This window comes from Rhinatrema bivittatum, chromosome 2, assembly GCF_901001135.1.
Source record: "Rhinatrema bivittatum chromosome 2, aRhiBiv1.1, whole genome shotgun sequence".
Taxonomy (NCBI): domain Eukaryota; kingdom Metazoa; phylum Chordata; class Amphibia; order Gymnophiona; family Rhinatrematidae; genus Rhinatrema; species Rhinatrema bivittatum.
The window spans coordinates 543,108,083-543,125,346 of record NC_042616.1 but is presented as its reverse complement, the minus strand read 5'-3'; the positions used below and the strand labels follow the sequence as shown (position 1 = coordinate 543,125,346).

General features: G+C 41.9%; 1 protein-coding gene across 3 annotated transcripts in view; it reads left to right on the top strand.

The window, feature by feature from the left end:
• The window catches only part of ZNF407 (zinc finger protein 407), a 1,322,856-nt gene that overhangs the window by 796,461 nt on the left and 509,131 nt on the right, over positions 1–17,264 (top strand). The gene's annotated exons all lie outside the window — the stretch shown is intronic.

Here is a 17,264-nt window from a genome sequence, read left to right as displayed (position 1 = left end):
AAGGGTTTGATAGTTCCTTGGTTTTGATTGTTGTTTTGATATTTATATAAATATTTTATATTCCACTTTTCAGCACTTCAAAGTGTACATCAAAGTGGATTACATTCAGGCACTATAAGTATTTCCTTATCCCTACAAAGCTTACAATCTAATTTTGTACCTGAGGCAATGGAGGGTAAAGTGACTTTCTCAAGGTCACTAGGAGCAACAGTGGGATTTAAACCCTGGTTTCCCTGGGCCATAGCCTTCTGCTCTAACTACTAGGCTACTCCTTAATATTTATACCCTTAACGTAAGGCATGGGGTAACCTGCATGGAGCGGCAGTTAGTACCCTTAACAGAATCATGAGGATATCTTGCATGGAGCAGCAATTACTATCATTAGAAACTTGCTGGGCAGATTGGATGGAGTATTTTGTGTTTTTCTGCCATCATTACTATATATGTTAGTATATATGAGAGTGTGATAAGTCTGCTTTTTGTAATGACCAAGGGGTCCATACCGCACGATGTGTTATAAAAACAAAAAAATTGATTGGGTGATATGAGAGGGTAAGGATGATGTCAACGTAACACGCCAGTAGTGATCCCAAGGAAGATCCTCCGAAAAGGTGAAGTAATGATACCAAGATTTCTCTAGACCTGTACAGTGGAGAAATCTAGTTTCTTTAAGATGTTTATGTATACGAAAAGCAACATGTCCTTGGGAGGACCAAGAAAGTAAGAGCGTAGCCACTTAGGAGCTTTTAGAATAGGATTGTAAATATGCTTGACATACTGGGTCAGACCAAGGGACCATCAAGCCCAGCTTCCTGTTTCCAACAGTGGCCAATACCAATTATAATCACCTGGCAGGTACTCAAACATTAAGACAGGATTGTAACTGTAACCAACGAAATGGTTGAGTTGAGGCTAATTTATTCTTAACAAATAGTTTAAAAGGTAAAAAGTGGAAATATGTTAGTTTTTTTTTATTGACAAGATTTCAACTTTATACCAGGATGGCCAGTTAATCAATTGGCGGTCAATCTGAAATGTACATTTGAGCCAAATTAGGGTCAAAGTTGAGAGCTGCCCAAGGGGTCGATAGACCTACAATAGTCTGTTCTAACTGTCTATAACTGGAGCACATAGCTTGAATGAGGAGACAATTAAGAAAACATGAGAGATGACAAAACTTTAATCATCCATAAGGATAAGGATCAAACTATTTTGCGCTGCATATCAAGCCATATTGGACAATAATTAAACTCTTGCTTTTCATGTATCCACACCCTATCTTGCTATAATATGTAAGCAATTTAATACCATTGAAAGTCTGGGAAGTTGACCCCACCTTTATTACTTTGAAGTTTCAATTTAAACAGAGCAATTTATCGGGATTTATTATCCCATAAAAACTGAGATAATATACCATCTACATGAGTGTAAAATTTGCAGTTGAAAAATATAGGTAACATACTAAGAAGAAAATTAATGCGAGGTGTTAAAACTATTTTAATTGTATCCAATCAACCCCACCAAGACAGGTGTAAAGGGGACCACTGGGAAATAGTAGCTGTAAGCATATTAAAGATTTTATCTTGAGATTTAGATAGTTTGTTCAATGGAGCTGTAAAAATATATTCCCAAATATTTTAGACCATCAGCCATCCAGTGGAAGTTTGAGAAACAAGTGGAAAGGGTACTGACACATGTATTAAAAGGCATCATTCAGATTTGGTGTCCTGGGATTACAGAAAAAAGTGAGATATGAAGCAAATAATTGTTAACACCACTTCAGGATTCATAATATATAAGAGAACATCAGCATATATTGATAATTTATGTTCAACTCCTCGAAAATGTATACCTTGCACAAAGGAATCTTGTCAAAGTGATTGTAACAAAGTTTGTAAGGACAAATTAAAAGGATGAGGGTATAGGGGATACCCTGTCTTGTGCCTCCTTGTAGGTAAATCTGCTCAGACAAAGATCCGTTACTATATAGATAAGAGAGGGAAATGATATAACAAGCAGATATAAGAAATGAAATGATGTCCACACTCCTACCATCACAAGAACTCAAGAAGTAATTTCATTCAACAGGGTCAAAAGTCTTTTCAGCATCTAGTGAAATTGCCACAGCTGGTGCTGGTAAATCATTAACTGTGTGTGAAATTTTGAGAAAAAGGCATGCGTTATCCATAATATAGCTGTCTTTCATAAAGCCCGATTGTTCTGGGTGTATGAGCTTACCTAAAATCACTTCTAGATGAGAGGATAATTTTGCAAAAATTTTATAGTCATTTAATAAGGATTTTGGCGTGTAGTCACCAGTATTAGATCATGATTCGGTTTAGGGAACACTATTATTTTTGCTTCATTAAAGTGGCATGTGACAGTACCGGTTTTACACATAACTGCATAGATGGAATGTAATTTGGGTAGCAGAGGTACAGGAAAAGCTTTATAAAATTCGACTATATAGCCATCCATCCCCGGGTCTTACCAGGGTGAAGCGAAGAAAGGGCTCTGGAATTGAGTTTGGCAAATCCAAACTCATCCACTCTTGCGAATATATTGGGTGATTCAAGGAAGATAGACAATTTAAAAAAAGGAAAGGATCTTGTCGAGGTTCGGTACAATATAGAGAAGCATAGTAATCTCGAAAAATATGCAGAATTTCAGTATGTGTAGTAACAATACTACCCAAATTAGCAACAGCCCTCTTGTGTTCCTTTTGCCCTTGGTGGTATATTTTAAAAGTGTTTTTCATACAAAAACAACTACATATACATGTATGTGGATCGCATGCAAGCAATGCAAATTTTAAGAAGCCGGGAAGGGCGTGCGTACATGTATGTATGTATGTGCACCCAGAATAAGTAGGTGGAAAAGGGGCAAGTCATGGGCTTTCGAGGGGGGCAGATCAAAGACTGACATGTGTAACCACAAGTTTTACGCAGGTAACGCCCACATGTTGCCTGCGTAACTTCGTTAATTCTCATGAGGTGCAGGAGCCTATGGAGGGAAAGAGAGACAGACAAATTCTGTATATTCAGTCTGACTCTCTCTATATATGTACCACTCTAGAGGGGCACTTAGACTTGGGGTGGGTTTTTGGAGGTGGGTAGGGGTTGAAGGTGTGTTACAAACACATTCAGAGGTATTCATAGTAAAATTGACATCAGTAAAGTATTATAGTCCTTATAAGTGATAAAAAGTCTAACAAGAGTTGATTTGTACACTGCAGCGCTAGCTGTATTGTACAAATCTCTTTTTCATCACTTATAAGGGCTATATTTTCTTTACTGATGTCAATTTTACTGTGAATACCTCTGAATGTGTTTGTAACACACCTCTAACCCCTACCCATCTCCCAAAAAACCCACCCTAATTCTAAGTGCCCATCTAGAGTGGTACATATATAGAGAGTGTCAGACTGACCCTATACATTCTTTCTCTCGTGTGACCTACTTTACTATTTCTACATAGTATCTACAGTTTTGGAGAAATATAAGTGCATGAGCACTTATTCATTTATTATATTTGTATTTTAATTAGATTGTATATGTTCTATTTCAATCTGTAATATTTGTTTCACCAAGTCAGCAGTCTCTAGAAGCAATTCTTTACGCTTTTTGGCATGATAGCAATTATGAGACCTCAGATAGTGACTTTAAAAGCTTCCCATATGACTTGAGTAGAAACATCAGGCATCTCATTATATAAGAAAAAAATCTTCAATCACTTTAGAAATTTGTGACACAAAAGAAGGATCTTCCAGATACTCAGCCATTGAACCTCCAACATGGAGTATCTGAAGGAGGAAGATTCCAGTGTAAGAAGGCTGAGATTATTGCATGATCAGAAAGAAGAATGAGATTAATAGTTGCTGTGAATGTGAGGTCCAAAAGACTCTTGGAAAACAAAAAATAATCAATCTGTGTATAAGATTGATAGAGAAAATAAACTTTAAAATCTTTCTCTATCAAATGAAAAATCCACCAGTGGTCAACTAATCCATGTGTAGAAATAGCATTGAGTATCATGACATAAGCAGGAGAGAGTCTACCTATATAAGAGGATTGTCTGTCCAAAATCAAATCTAAAGGCTGATTTAAAATCTCCACCCATACTACTATTACTACTATGACGATTACTTAACATTTTTATAGCAATACACGACATACACAGTGCTGTACAAACATACAAAAAGACAGTCCTGCTCAATGGAACTTACAATCTAATAAAGCAAAGATATAGGACAAGAGTCTTGGGGAATTTCATAAAGCAAGACAATGGTTAAAAAGAAAAGAAAGTTAGTTAAGATTAAAAGCAGACAGACATAGATTTAAAAGTGGTTTCAAAAAAGAAGATCCTCATATTTAAAGAGTATTGTGGAGAAACATTGAAGTTAAGTGCATAAACATTGAAATGCAATATAGACTTAATTATGTATTTTGACTACGCTGCAACCCATCTTCCCTCAGGATCTTCCATTTGGTCTACTGTATATAAATAGGAAGTGATTTACGAACCAGGATAGCAATACCTCTCTTTTTACGATATGCTTAAGCAAACAACACATCAACCAGTATCTCTTTAGTTTCAAAGGTTCAATGTGCAACAAATGAGTCTCTTGTAAAACAAAATACTAAATCTGGATATACAGTGATTCAAGCCATTGACATTCAATGAGAAAAGTTTCAGGTCAGTGGCCTTAAGAAAAATATATAGTGAGATCTGTAACTTCCAATAATATTGAACACTCATGTGAAAGTACCTTAGAAATAGAAATGCATGTCAATATTTGTATATTTGCAATCTTTCCCATCGATAGCAGGGCTGAATTAGCCATGCTGTCATGGGAACTGTCAATCAGGCCCGTGAGGCGGAGCTTCCAAAGCGATGTCAGAGCTTTGCTCTGAGGCTGCGTGTGGTTTCCCGCACTCGGATCAACTCTCCTCAGTCTGTTTTATCTGCACGCGGGATCGCATGCGGAGCTCCAGACCACCTCAGTTTTGTCAAAAAAAAAAAAAAGATGAAAGATAGAAGGGACCCTCGTCTCTCAGGATTTAAGCCTTGCGCCTGTGGTAAGGTGATGTCCCAGACGGATGGACATGACAGGTGCTATTGATGTCTGGGTCCAGACCACCCGATAGCCACCTGCTCCCACTGTGGTAAGATGTCCCCATGGGCGTGTCGGCAGAGAGCGGACAAAATTGAGACCCTAAAATTAGGCCGGGGTGGATCGTACGACCCCCTCCCCCTGAGGCGCGATCATCGCCGGGCTCAGCCTCAACAGCGCCTCCCCAGCAGCATTGAGTGGCCTCTGTTGACCCCTCTACCTCCAGGCCTGGAGGCCATCATGGACAGGAAAATCATCCTGAGATGTCCAGACGCAGGGATTCTACTCGGGGCAGAGTAAGGAGTCGAAGGGAGTCGTCAGCATCGACGAGCCCAGTGCTCCAAGGCCCTCGGCACAGAGTCCCATGGCGCCGACCGTATCTACCCCTCAATTGACGCGATGCAGACGACGCCGTTTGTACCATTGTGTCCACCAGCGCATGTATCGACTGCGCTGGAAGGACCAAAATAGCACTATGCGTCGACGCCGACGTATCGATCGCATCTTGCCGCGTCTACACATTGACGGAAAAACAGGCCTACTGAGCTGGCATCGAAAAAGACCACGAAGTAATCATCGCAGGTACCGACGCACACCACCGCTTCTTCAACACCATAGACACAACTACCTTCTATGGCCACTAAGACGAGGAAGAAGGGTAGGGATTGACATTCTCTTGCCCCTCAGCCTCGGAAGAGATATCACACTTCACAGGCAGAGGGATTTCTGCCCTTGGAGTTCAGTGTGCCTTCCTCCCTGGACTCCAGCGAAGAACTAGTTCCAGTGCCGACTCCTCATCTCTCAAGGTCTATTCGGGCATGTTGTCGGTCTCAAAAACCCGCACTAGCGGGAACAGTTTACAAGAACCGCTTTCAAAGAAACGGAAGGCGTTAGATTCCCCTCAGACCCGGGATACTGATTCACCCCCTCCGGACTCTGATATAATATTAGCTGCATTGCTGCGCCGAGGCACGACACATCGACCGATCATGCCTCCACAGACACAGGAGGCGTTTTCCACTTTATCTACCGCTCTGGCGGGGTTTTTTGAAGTCATGCAAGCTTCCTACAAGTTGCCAATCAGTTCTCCAAGTACAGCACCACTGTCTCTGCAATGATTGGTTCAGTCTGATGCCTTCACCACCGACTCCAGTTAACATTCCAGTCACCATTACAGTACCGACACCTCGGGACTTTCCTTCCCATTTCACATCACCTACGGGTCATACTACAATTCCCGAGTTGTCAACGGGATATCCCTCGGAGCCAGAACAGCAAACCGCTGAACCGTACTCTCCGCCCGAGGACCTTATTTATCCAAAATTCTTGGAAAAAAATGGGAAAGCTACTCAATCTCGATATACAAAAGGTACCAGACCCTAGAACTGACACCCTAGGATTGCTCAAAATCGTCGACATTCCAGCAAAACCAACAGCATTGCCAGCACATAACATTCTAGATTCGGTTCTCGAATGTTAGTGGGAGTCACCCTTCACACTACCGGCAGACTCTAGTAAAATGGACCTAAAGTTCAAGATGCAAAAATCATCCTATTACACGTTTACTCAATTGCCCCAAGCCTCTGTGGTGGTGAATCCGCCATGGCTTGGGCCAATAAATAAAAAATTTACTCATCCACTCCCCCGGGTTGAGACTTGAAAACTTTGGACGACTTTGCTAAGAAACCTTTCAGGCCTCAATGTTAGCTGCCCGAATAGGCTATCATCAATTCTATATCATTCAGTATATATATGAATGTGTACAGCACCTTAAACAGGGTTCAGAATCGCAGACTCCGCCTACAGATCCGATCTTGATGCAAGACGTCGAAGAAGCCATACAGCATTTACTGCGTACCTTGTACGAGGGCTTTGAGGCCTCCTCCAGGGTTTCAGCGGCAGCTATTGCGGCGTGCAGAGTTGCATGGCTTCGCACTAGGACCATCAGACCCAGATGTACTTGACAAACTGGCCAATTTGCCCTGCAAAGAAGACAATCTCTTTGGTTCACAATTACAGGAGACAATCGCGTAACTCAAAGAACAGTCTGTAGCGGTACAATCTCTCACCACTTCACAATCCTTCCCTGCGTCAAGGGGCTACTATACCCCGAACAGAAGACAATACCTCCGGCGATACCCGTACCATTCGTATACCTCATACCGAACACCACCGTATCAGCCTCCTCCACAGCAACAAACACAAGCACCCCAAAACCACAGAGGCCATCAGCGACCTCAGCGCTCAGCAACACAACAACCCACTACCGCAGCAAAGTCTAACCCCTCTTTTTAGACTTCGCTCCGCCACCATCATACCAAGTACTGGCAGGAGGCATAACAACTCAACTTCAGCAGTGGGAGAGAATAACATCAGATCGGTGGGTTCTGGACCTTGTCCATTGGGGATATCGAATCCCTTTCCTGAGCCCACCGCCCCTTCCTCACCTTACATCCAGGGGGCCCAGATCCAACCTTGTGCAGTTATGAAAGGAAGTGTCTACTTTACTTCATCAACAGGCGATTCAACGCCTCCTCCCATCCAACCACGGCACAGGGTTCTACTCCCCATACTTCCTCATTCCAAAGAAGTCCGGGGATCTGCGTCTTATTTTGGACCTCTGAGACCTCAACAAATTCATTGTCAAGGAAAAGTTCAAGATGATATTTCTCAAATCCATACTACCCCTGATTCCACCCACAGCTTGGATGTGTTCCATAGATCTCAAGGATGCGTACACTCATATTCCAATACATCCTTCCTCCTGGCAATACGTATCCTTTCAAGTTCATGGCCAGCACTTTCAATACTGGGTGCTGTCGAGAGACCGAAGGGAAGTACTTCCCTTCGGTCTCTCGACAGCACCCAGTGTATTCACCAAGTGCATGGCAGTGGTGGTGGCATTCCTTCATCAGCAGGGAATTATAATTTTTCCTTACCTGGATGATTGGTTCCTGATAGCGTCCATCCCGCAGACACTACTACAAAACCTTCACGATATGATTCGTTACCTAAGTCAGTTGGGCCTCAACATCAACTACCAAAAGTCCAATCTGCAACCTGCCCAAAGGATTCAGTTCATAGGAGCCATCTAAGACACAACACAGAACAGAGTTTTCCTACCACACGACAGGAGAATCACAATGTGTCAGCTCTTCTGGCACCTCCACCACACACCAACGCCTTCAGCTCTTCAAATTCTCACAGTGCTGGGACCCATGGCAGCAGCCATTCATGCAGTAGCCACTACCAGACTTCACATGCGCCACATCCAATGGGATCTCAAACGACAATGGCGACAACATTTCCAACCCCTGACGATAGCAGTATCCCTAACATCTGCCATGTCCAGAGAACTAGACTGGTGGCTGCATGCACAGACGCTCAGCAAAGGCGCTCCATTCTTGCTGTTACCTCACAATGCAATACTCACCACGGATGTCTCCCACAAGGGCTGGGGGGCACGTCTCAACCACCTGCAGACACAAGACCTGTGGACACGACAGGAACAGTCGTATCAAATCAACCTCCTAGAACTACGAGTGATACGCTACGCATTAAGGACCTTTGTCTCCCACCTTTGGGGTCATCGGGAAATGGTCTACACGGACAACAAGGTAGCCATGTTTTACATCAACAAACAAGGCGGCTCGGGCTCATGGGTCCTCTGCAGAGAAGCCCTCACCATTCTGCTATGGGCCAGCCGACACTCAATTCAGTTGCAAGGTACCTACCTACAGGGCATCTCCAACACCAGAGCAGACAAATTAAACAGGGTATCTCAACCCAATCATAGCAGAAGAGATCTTCCAGAGATGGGGAAAACCGACAATAGATCTCTTCGCCACGGAATCCAACTGAAAGGCAACTCGTTTCTGCTCCGTCTGGCCAAGTCTGTACCGGAATGCCCAGGATGCCTTTTTAATTCCATGGACAGAAACCCTAATGTATGTGTTTCCCCCCATTCCTCTCATTACCAAAACACTACAAAAGTGCATGCAAGACGGCGCACAATTAATCCTAGTGGCACCAGCTTGGCCACATCAACCGTGGTACACACACCTCCTCCGGCTTTCGACAGCAGAGCCCTTTCGATTACCGAATTGAGAAGACCTCCTGTCACAAGAGGATGGTTCCCTCCTGCACCCGCTCCACGCCTCCTTACATCTGATGGCGTGGAGGTTGAGCGGCTCCTCGCTGAACACGGATTTTTCATTTCTGTACAAAACATAATTTTGGCCTCCAGAAAACCACGAGATGCAACTATCCATTCCCAACATATCCATTCCCTCCTGGGCTCATTTCGATCACATTGCATCAACGGAAGTGGAGCCAGTCATACAAAGAACAAACCCCGCCACACACCCCCTTGACCACATTCCAATAAAATTCTTTAAGCAAGTCTCAAACATTATTGCCAAGCCGATAGCTGACATCATTAACCTCTTCCTGGAACAGGGCATCTTCCCAGACAATCTAAAATCTGCAATCATCAAACCTATCCGCCCCAAAAATCGAATCTAGACACCTCAGACCCTGCCAACTACAGACCAATCTCCAACCTGCCCTTCATTGCCAAAATCCTGGAAAAAACTGTCAACAATCAGCTCTCCGACAGTCTAGAACACCACAAGAACATGGCTTCAGAAAACTCCTCAGCACAGAGACACTCCTTCTATCCCTCACAGACTCCATTCTCAGAGGCCTGGACAAGAACACATCATACCTCCTGAATACTCCTTGACATATCCGCAGCATTCGATACCATCAACCACAACACCCCGCTGACAGACTAAAAGAAATTGGCTTATGTGACACCACTCTCAAATAGTTTGACTCATATCTCTCCGGCAGGTCCTACTCAGTAAGAATAGAATCTTCTCAATCCAAACAAATCCACCTACCACACGGTGTACCCCAAGGATCTTCCCTCTCCTCCTCCCTGTTCAAGATCTTTATGATCCCCCTCTGCAACCTTCTTTCCAAAAAAGGCCTTACATACTACATATATGCAGATGATGTACAGATTCTGCTCCCCCTCAAATCCTCCCTCGAAAACACTCTTAAAACCTGGGACACACACCTGTCGGATATAACTCAACTCCTCGCTCAGCTGTCACTCTCCCTCAACCATAAAAAAACTGAAATCCTCCATATCTCCAACAACGCCAACCGCAATCTCAAACATCAAAGCACAACAATCCTCCCGAACCAACAACTAACCCTTACAGCAAGAAACCTCGGAGTCACTCTCGATACGGAAATCAACCTCAAAAGGCACATCAACACCATCATCAAAGATGGATTCTTAAAGCTCCAGACCCTCAAAAGACTCAAACCGCTCCTCTTCCCACACGACTACAGAACTGTCCCTCCAGACCATTCTATTCTCAAAGCTTGACAACTGCAACTCTCTTCTGCTCAGCCTCCCTGCAGCCACAATCAGACCGCTGCAACTACTACAAAATGCAGCAGCCAGATCCCTCACAAACTGAAAGAAATCAGACCACATCACTCCCATCCTCAAGGACCTCCACTGGCTACCCATCATCTTCCGAACACAACACAAAGTCCAATCTCTTTTCCACAAGTCACTCCACAATGACAAATTGAATTGGTTAAGCATGCCCCTACGACATCACACACCGCAACAAAACCTTCGATCCTCCAACACTGGTCTTCTCCAGATCCCCACCCCAAAAGAAGCACATCTAACCACAAAAAGGGAACGTGCACTGTCCATAGCCGGACCCTCACTTTGGAACAACCTTCCAGCACAACTAAGATCTGAACCCTCAACATAGCTCTTCAAAAAACACCTAAAAACCTGGCTCTTCCGGCAAGCCTTCCCCCAATGATCATACCTGATTTTTGTAATTTCCATTCTTTAGTTTCGCTGTAAACTGATATGATGTCCCCATGAATATCGGTATAAAAGACTCGTTAAATAAATAAATAAATATCCCCCACCACCACTTTCCTTTTAGCATCTTATTCCCGTCTGACCCGTTACACATTTTTTCTGCTCACAAGTCCCATGTCGCATGCTGATTATGTTCACTACGTTTCGTCTTAAGTTTTTCTTATCCCATTAAGTTGTGCTAGAATTAATTTCATATCATTGTTTTATTTTTATATTCTATATTTTTTATTTATTTATTTATTTAAGGCTTTTATATACCGACTTTCTTGATACAAATCAAATCAACTCGGTTTACATCGAACTAAGCAGTTAACCATAACCAATTAACAAAAGACAAAATTTGATGAAGCATAAAGTTACATTATAACAAGGGAGCAAAAACTGGGGATAGGAAAATAAAGGGGGGAGAACAGAGATAGTATACTATATACAGGTGAGGGTGTGGGAGGGAGGCAAAGGAGCCAATGTTTTCATGACGTATTAGTGTGTCTTAGTGCTTGTTTAATTACAGTAGAGTTGGGAACAGTTCTGAGTCAAGCTATTGGACTAAGAACAGGGAAAGGCTCGACTGAAAAGCCATGTCTTTTTAAAAGTTAGGAGACAGGTTTCCTGCCTGAGGTCCGGGGGCTTGGCGTTCCAGATGGAGGGACCTATTGTTGAGAATGCCCTGTCTCTGATATTTGAGTGGTGCACTGCTTTGATTGGAGGAACGTGTAAGGATCCTTTGTAGGCTTCCCTTAAGGATCTGGCTGTAGAGTGAAGTTTGAGAGTGTGTAGCAGGTCAAGAGGCAACTGATGGTGAATGTTTTTGTGAATGATTGTAAGTGATTTATATAGAATCCTAAAGTTTACTGGGAGCCAATGAAGATCTTTTAATATGGGAGAGATGTGCTCTCTCCGATTAGTATTCGTCAGGATTCTCGCCGCTGCGTTTTGAAGCAGCTGGAGGGGTTTTATTGTAGTAGCAGGAAGATCTTGCAAGATGGAGTTGCAGTAATCGACCTTAGAGAACAGGATGGCTTGGAGGACCGATCTGAAATCATGATGGAAGAGAAGCGGCTTGAGTTTTTTGAGTACCTGTAGCTTGTAGAAGCACTCCTTTGTAGTGTGGTTTATAAATTTCTTTAGGCTCAGGTGACTATCTATTATGACTCCAAGGTCTCTTGCGTGGGAAATTTGTGTGTTGGTGTGTAGCTTTTGATGGAAGGGACTACCTTCTGGGGTGATGAGCAGGAGTTCTGTCTTGTTAGTGTTAAGCACCAGGTTGAGGCTTGAAAGGTGGAGGTTGATCGTTTGCAAGTGAGAATCCCATGTTTTGAGAGCTGAATCCAGTGAATTAGATTTGGGGATTAAAATTTGAATGTCGTCTGCATATATGTAGAACTTCAGATTTAATTTTGAGAGTAAATGGCAGAGAAGGGAGTAGGTAGATATTGAACAGAGTGGGCGATAATGAGGAGCCTTGGGGGACTTCGAATGGGGAGTTAGTGCGAGTGGATTCTTTATTGATTTTAACCTTGTAGCCTCTGTTGCTAAGGAAAGAGTCGAACCATCTGAAGGCGGGTCCTGCGACTCCTATGTCTGATAGCCGGTTTAGAAGGGTATTATGATTTACAGTATCGAAAGCTGCAGAGATGTCGAGAAGGGCTTTATAAGGGTAGTATGATTTATGGTGTCGAAAGCCGCTGAGATGTTAAGAAGAGTTAAGAGGAAGGACTGTCCTTTGTCAATGCCAGTGTATAGCTGATCTAGGAGCGAGATGAGGAGAGTTTCAGTGTTGTGTTCTTTTCGGAATCCATATTGTGAAGGGTGTAGAATATTATGTTCCTCCAGGTAATTTGAAAGTTGGTTATTTACGATTTTCTCCATGATCTTGGCTACAAATGGCAGATTTGATATGGGGCGGTAGTTGTTGGGATCATCCGGGTCCAGGTTTGGTTTTTTGAGAATGGGTTTAAGGGTGGCCAATTTGAGAGCGTCCGGGAAGATTCCTTGTGAGAGGGAGCAGTTGATAATATCTGCTAGATGTTTAGAGAAGGATTCTGGTATGAGAATCAGGAGTTTGGATGGGATTTGGTCTAGAGGGTGAGAGGAGAGTTTCAATCTTTTTATCAGGGTTTCCACCTCTATAGCTTAGGTGGGATCAAAGGATTCCAAACCAACATCTAGGTTCGGGGGGGGGGGGGATCTGGAGATAGCATGTTAGGGTTAGTAGGTAATCTAGCCAGGGTATTGGAGATTTTGTTCTGGAAGAATAAGGCCAGATCACTGGCTTTCAATTTTTATCATGTTGCCTCGTTAGATATACACAAGAATTTGTTTCATTACATTGCATTGTTTGAGATACGTTTCACTGTAAGAAATAAGTAGCCCCCGCTTATTTTCCTTCCATTATCTGTAAACCGATGTGACATCACTGATCTAATGTCAGTATATAAAAATATATAAATAAATAAACTATCAGCTCAAATGGAGATGCTATGCAGCATGGTGCATGTCAAACGGAGCAGACCCGCTCACCTGCACCCCGGACATTCTCCTAACGTATCTACATACATTATACGTAGCAGGCCTTGTCATGGCTTCTGTCCGGGTCCACCTTAGTGCTATAACTGTCTTCCACCGGCTCCATGAAGGACAACCGATCTCCCATCATCTGATGGTTTCGCGATTCCTCTGGGGGCTCACTCACCTTCGCCCTCCAGTCACAAAACCCCTCGTACCATGGAACCTCAACCTGGTCCTTGAACAGTTGATGCTACCCCATTTGAACCAATGGATGCGGCGTATCTCAAATACTTGACTTGGAAAGAAGTATTCTTAGTTGCGGTTACATCAGCTCGCCGAGTTAGCGAGTTACAAGCCTTGGTACACTATATCCCATATCTACAGTTCTACCATGATAAAGTACTCATTCGAACCCATCCCATCTTCCTGCCGAAGGTGGTATCCCAATTTCATCTGAACCAATCCATAGAACTACTTACATTCTGTCCAAAACCCCATCAGAACGAACAAGAAGAACCTCTGCACAGATTGGACTGCAAGAGAGCGTTGGCTTACTATAAGCAACGAATACACTCACCTAACAGAGTTTCACAACTTTTTGTATCTTTCAATCCAAATACTCCTGGACTTCCAGTAGCGAAGCGGATTATTTTTAGCTGGATTACTAAATGTATACTCTTCTGCTATGAAAAATGGCAGTCCAAGTTACTTTCGCTTCCCACTGCCCATCAAGCCAGGGCGGTGGCAGCTTCATTGGCTCACTTAAAACATGTTCAACCACTGGACATTTGTAAAGCTGCCACTTGGGCATCTCTTCACACATTCACTTCCCATTACTGCTTAGACCAGCAGATGGCGGATGATGCCAAGTTGGGACGAACATTATTACAATCCTTGCATAAGCCACTGGCAGGGTCGACTGGCACGTAACTACCAGCACGCCGCACTCACTACATGGACTGACACAATTCAGTGCAGCGTGCTAGGGAGCTTCGGACTCCGATGACAGCATGGCTAATTCAGCCCTGCTGTCGACGGGAAAAAGCAAGTTTGCTTAACCGTAAACGGTATTTCCGTAGATAGCAGGATGAAATAGCCATGCTGACCCACCCACTTCCCTGCACTGTCGACCGTCGTTATTGTACGACCACGCTTGCTTTATCACAGACTGAGGAGAGTTGATCCGAGCGCGGGAAACCACGTGTAGCCTCAGAGCAAAGCTCTGACATCACTTTGGAAGTTCCGCCTCCTGGGCCTGATTGACAGTTCCCATGGCAGCATGGCTAATTCATCCTGCTATCTACAGAAACACCATTTATGGTAAGCAAACTTGCTTTTATAGTCCTCCCCCTACCTCAGATATTAACAGTTTATTATATGACCATTATAATAGGCATCATCAAGAAGTGCTCTCACACAATCTATTCTCTGCCTTATATTTAATCATTTGTAAAAAATATTAAACATTAACATATGTTTTGAAAACGTTTCTGTTGCAAATAAAATGGAAATTGTCAATTCAGTTCAATGTGTTGTTAAATCTTGAAATATATCCAAAGCGAACCTAATCTCGATTTTCTTAAATGAACGCCATTGCAGTCTCTTAGCCAGTAAACTCCTGAAATGCCCAGTACAACCCAACACAGGAATGTGTTTTGGACAACTTTGTCCTCCTTCAAGGTATGGTCACTGAATTGTATCTGTAAATGAGATTAATCATATTGTTATAAAAAAAAAATCTTACTGTAATGTTCAGCTCATTCAGTCACCTCAGGGAAACTACATACACTTTCTCAGCGTTTCCTCCTTCATCAAACATGGCGAGTAACAGGAAATGATGTCATCCATTGATAACTTCCCTACCTTGCCATATTTAAATAGTATATGTCAATGAGGACAGAGATACTCTACTGAAATGAAATACAATATTGCTCTCTAAAATTTAAATAATTTTTCAGGTCCCCCTGCCATAACTTTTTCTGGGGTGGCTCTTTTACTCTCCATTTCAAATCTGTAAATTAATGTGAATGTTAAACACAATGTTGCATTATTGGAGCTTGCAACTTTCTTTTCTGGACACAACTTCGATGTTCTATGAGGTGCGTTTTAACTGAGTGCTGAGTTCTACCACTGTACTATTTCAAACATAGATATATGATCATATACATAACACCCGCTGTCTGATGGTCTGAATAAGATTTTGCTTCATAAGTTTTTCCAGTGTCTGCATCACTCCAGTATAGACCTGTAATCGCTTGTTCACATATAGAACACAGGCCACATGTCCAATGTCCAAAGAATACTGTCCGTATGAGTTAGTTGTTTATTTCATAGAATTATTACATTGAACATTTTTGTGGCCAAAAGAACTGAAAGTAAACCACCACCAATAGTCCATATCCGACATGCCCAAATCCACCCACAAGCTGTTTTTCTTCAACATTTTCTTCCAGATGCATATTAAACTAAGGTTCATGCACCTGGGAATACTCACCCATTTCTGTGATTTAGACTTGCTGTTTGTCGAATTTTTGGAGTCTCTGCACTGACATACTAAGCATTTTCAATATGCACTCAAAATGGTAAAAACTCCTGGATTCATCTGGCCCATTGTCTTCTGATATGTAGTTCTGTGTCTAAATTAACAGAGTACATAACATAAAATCCTTATTTTACTTATAAAACATATCATTTATGTGCATTTATTCTAGTTTACAAGTTTTATTTCTATGAAGATCAACTGAGTTTCTTCTTTTTTTTGTTTTTTTTTTAGAGTTTGCTATATAATGACTGGATATATAAGTAGATAATACCAATATATTATAAATTATACATATAGAGACAATTTTGCATAGCCTGCATTGTTGAAAGTTACACATGTACTCTTGTAGACATGTAATATTTGCAAAAAATATGCACATACAATACCTATGTACATTTGCATCAGCTGTTTCTGTGGGCAGCCAATCAAAAATAAAACAGCATGCATACCTTTAAAAATAAAATCTATTCATGCCGTTTCTTCCTCCTAAGTTAAAGACTACCCAAAAAAGTATGCATCTTGTGAAGGCCAGTGCATATTTTTGGCTACTCTAAGGGGGACATTTTTCAGTTAGGCCAATCTAACCATTTAAAGATCTTTCAAAATAGTCCTTATAAACATTTGGACAAAATGGTAGAAATAAACATACTTAAACAAATGAAACATTTAAACTTTTTAAATGGGTACTGTGTCTGCCAAATCTATCCCTAATTGTTATGGCAATTTGCAACATGGAACTATGATTAAAAATGGATAGTTTGAAATTTTGTCTGATTTCTGTAGTAATACCAAGACATGTTTTGTTTATATTATGAATATATTTAAAATGGACAAGTCATTAAATTGTCACTGGTACCGAATATATATTTATATATTTTTTTCTATTGTGCTTAGGCTATTAATTTTATTCATGCATTAGATCATGTATTTAATATTATTAAACAGTTGCTGAGGAAGACCTTGATAAATGCAGTTAATAATTTCTCAGTATCCTTAATTTGTTAGTAAATTCAATATATTTTATTTAAGCAGATTTATACATACTGTATATTAACTTTTCTCAGCAATCTTCACTCAGCACAAAAAGACCAGATGTATGGGAATTGTAAAAAATCAGGATATGCATAAAAACTGTTCAAGTGCATAAAGCAGCCCCATCTGGAAGACATCTAACAGAA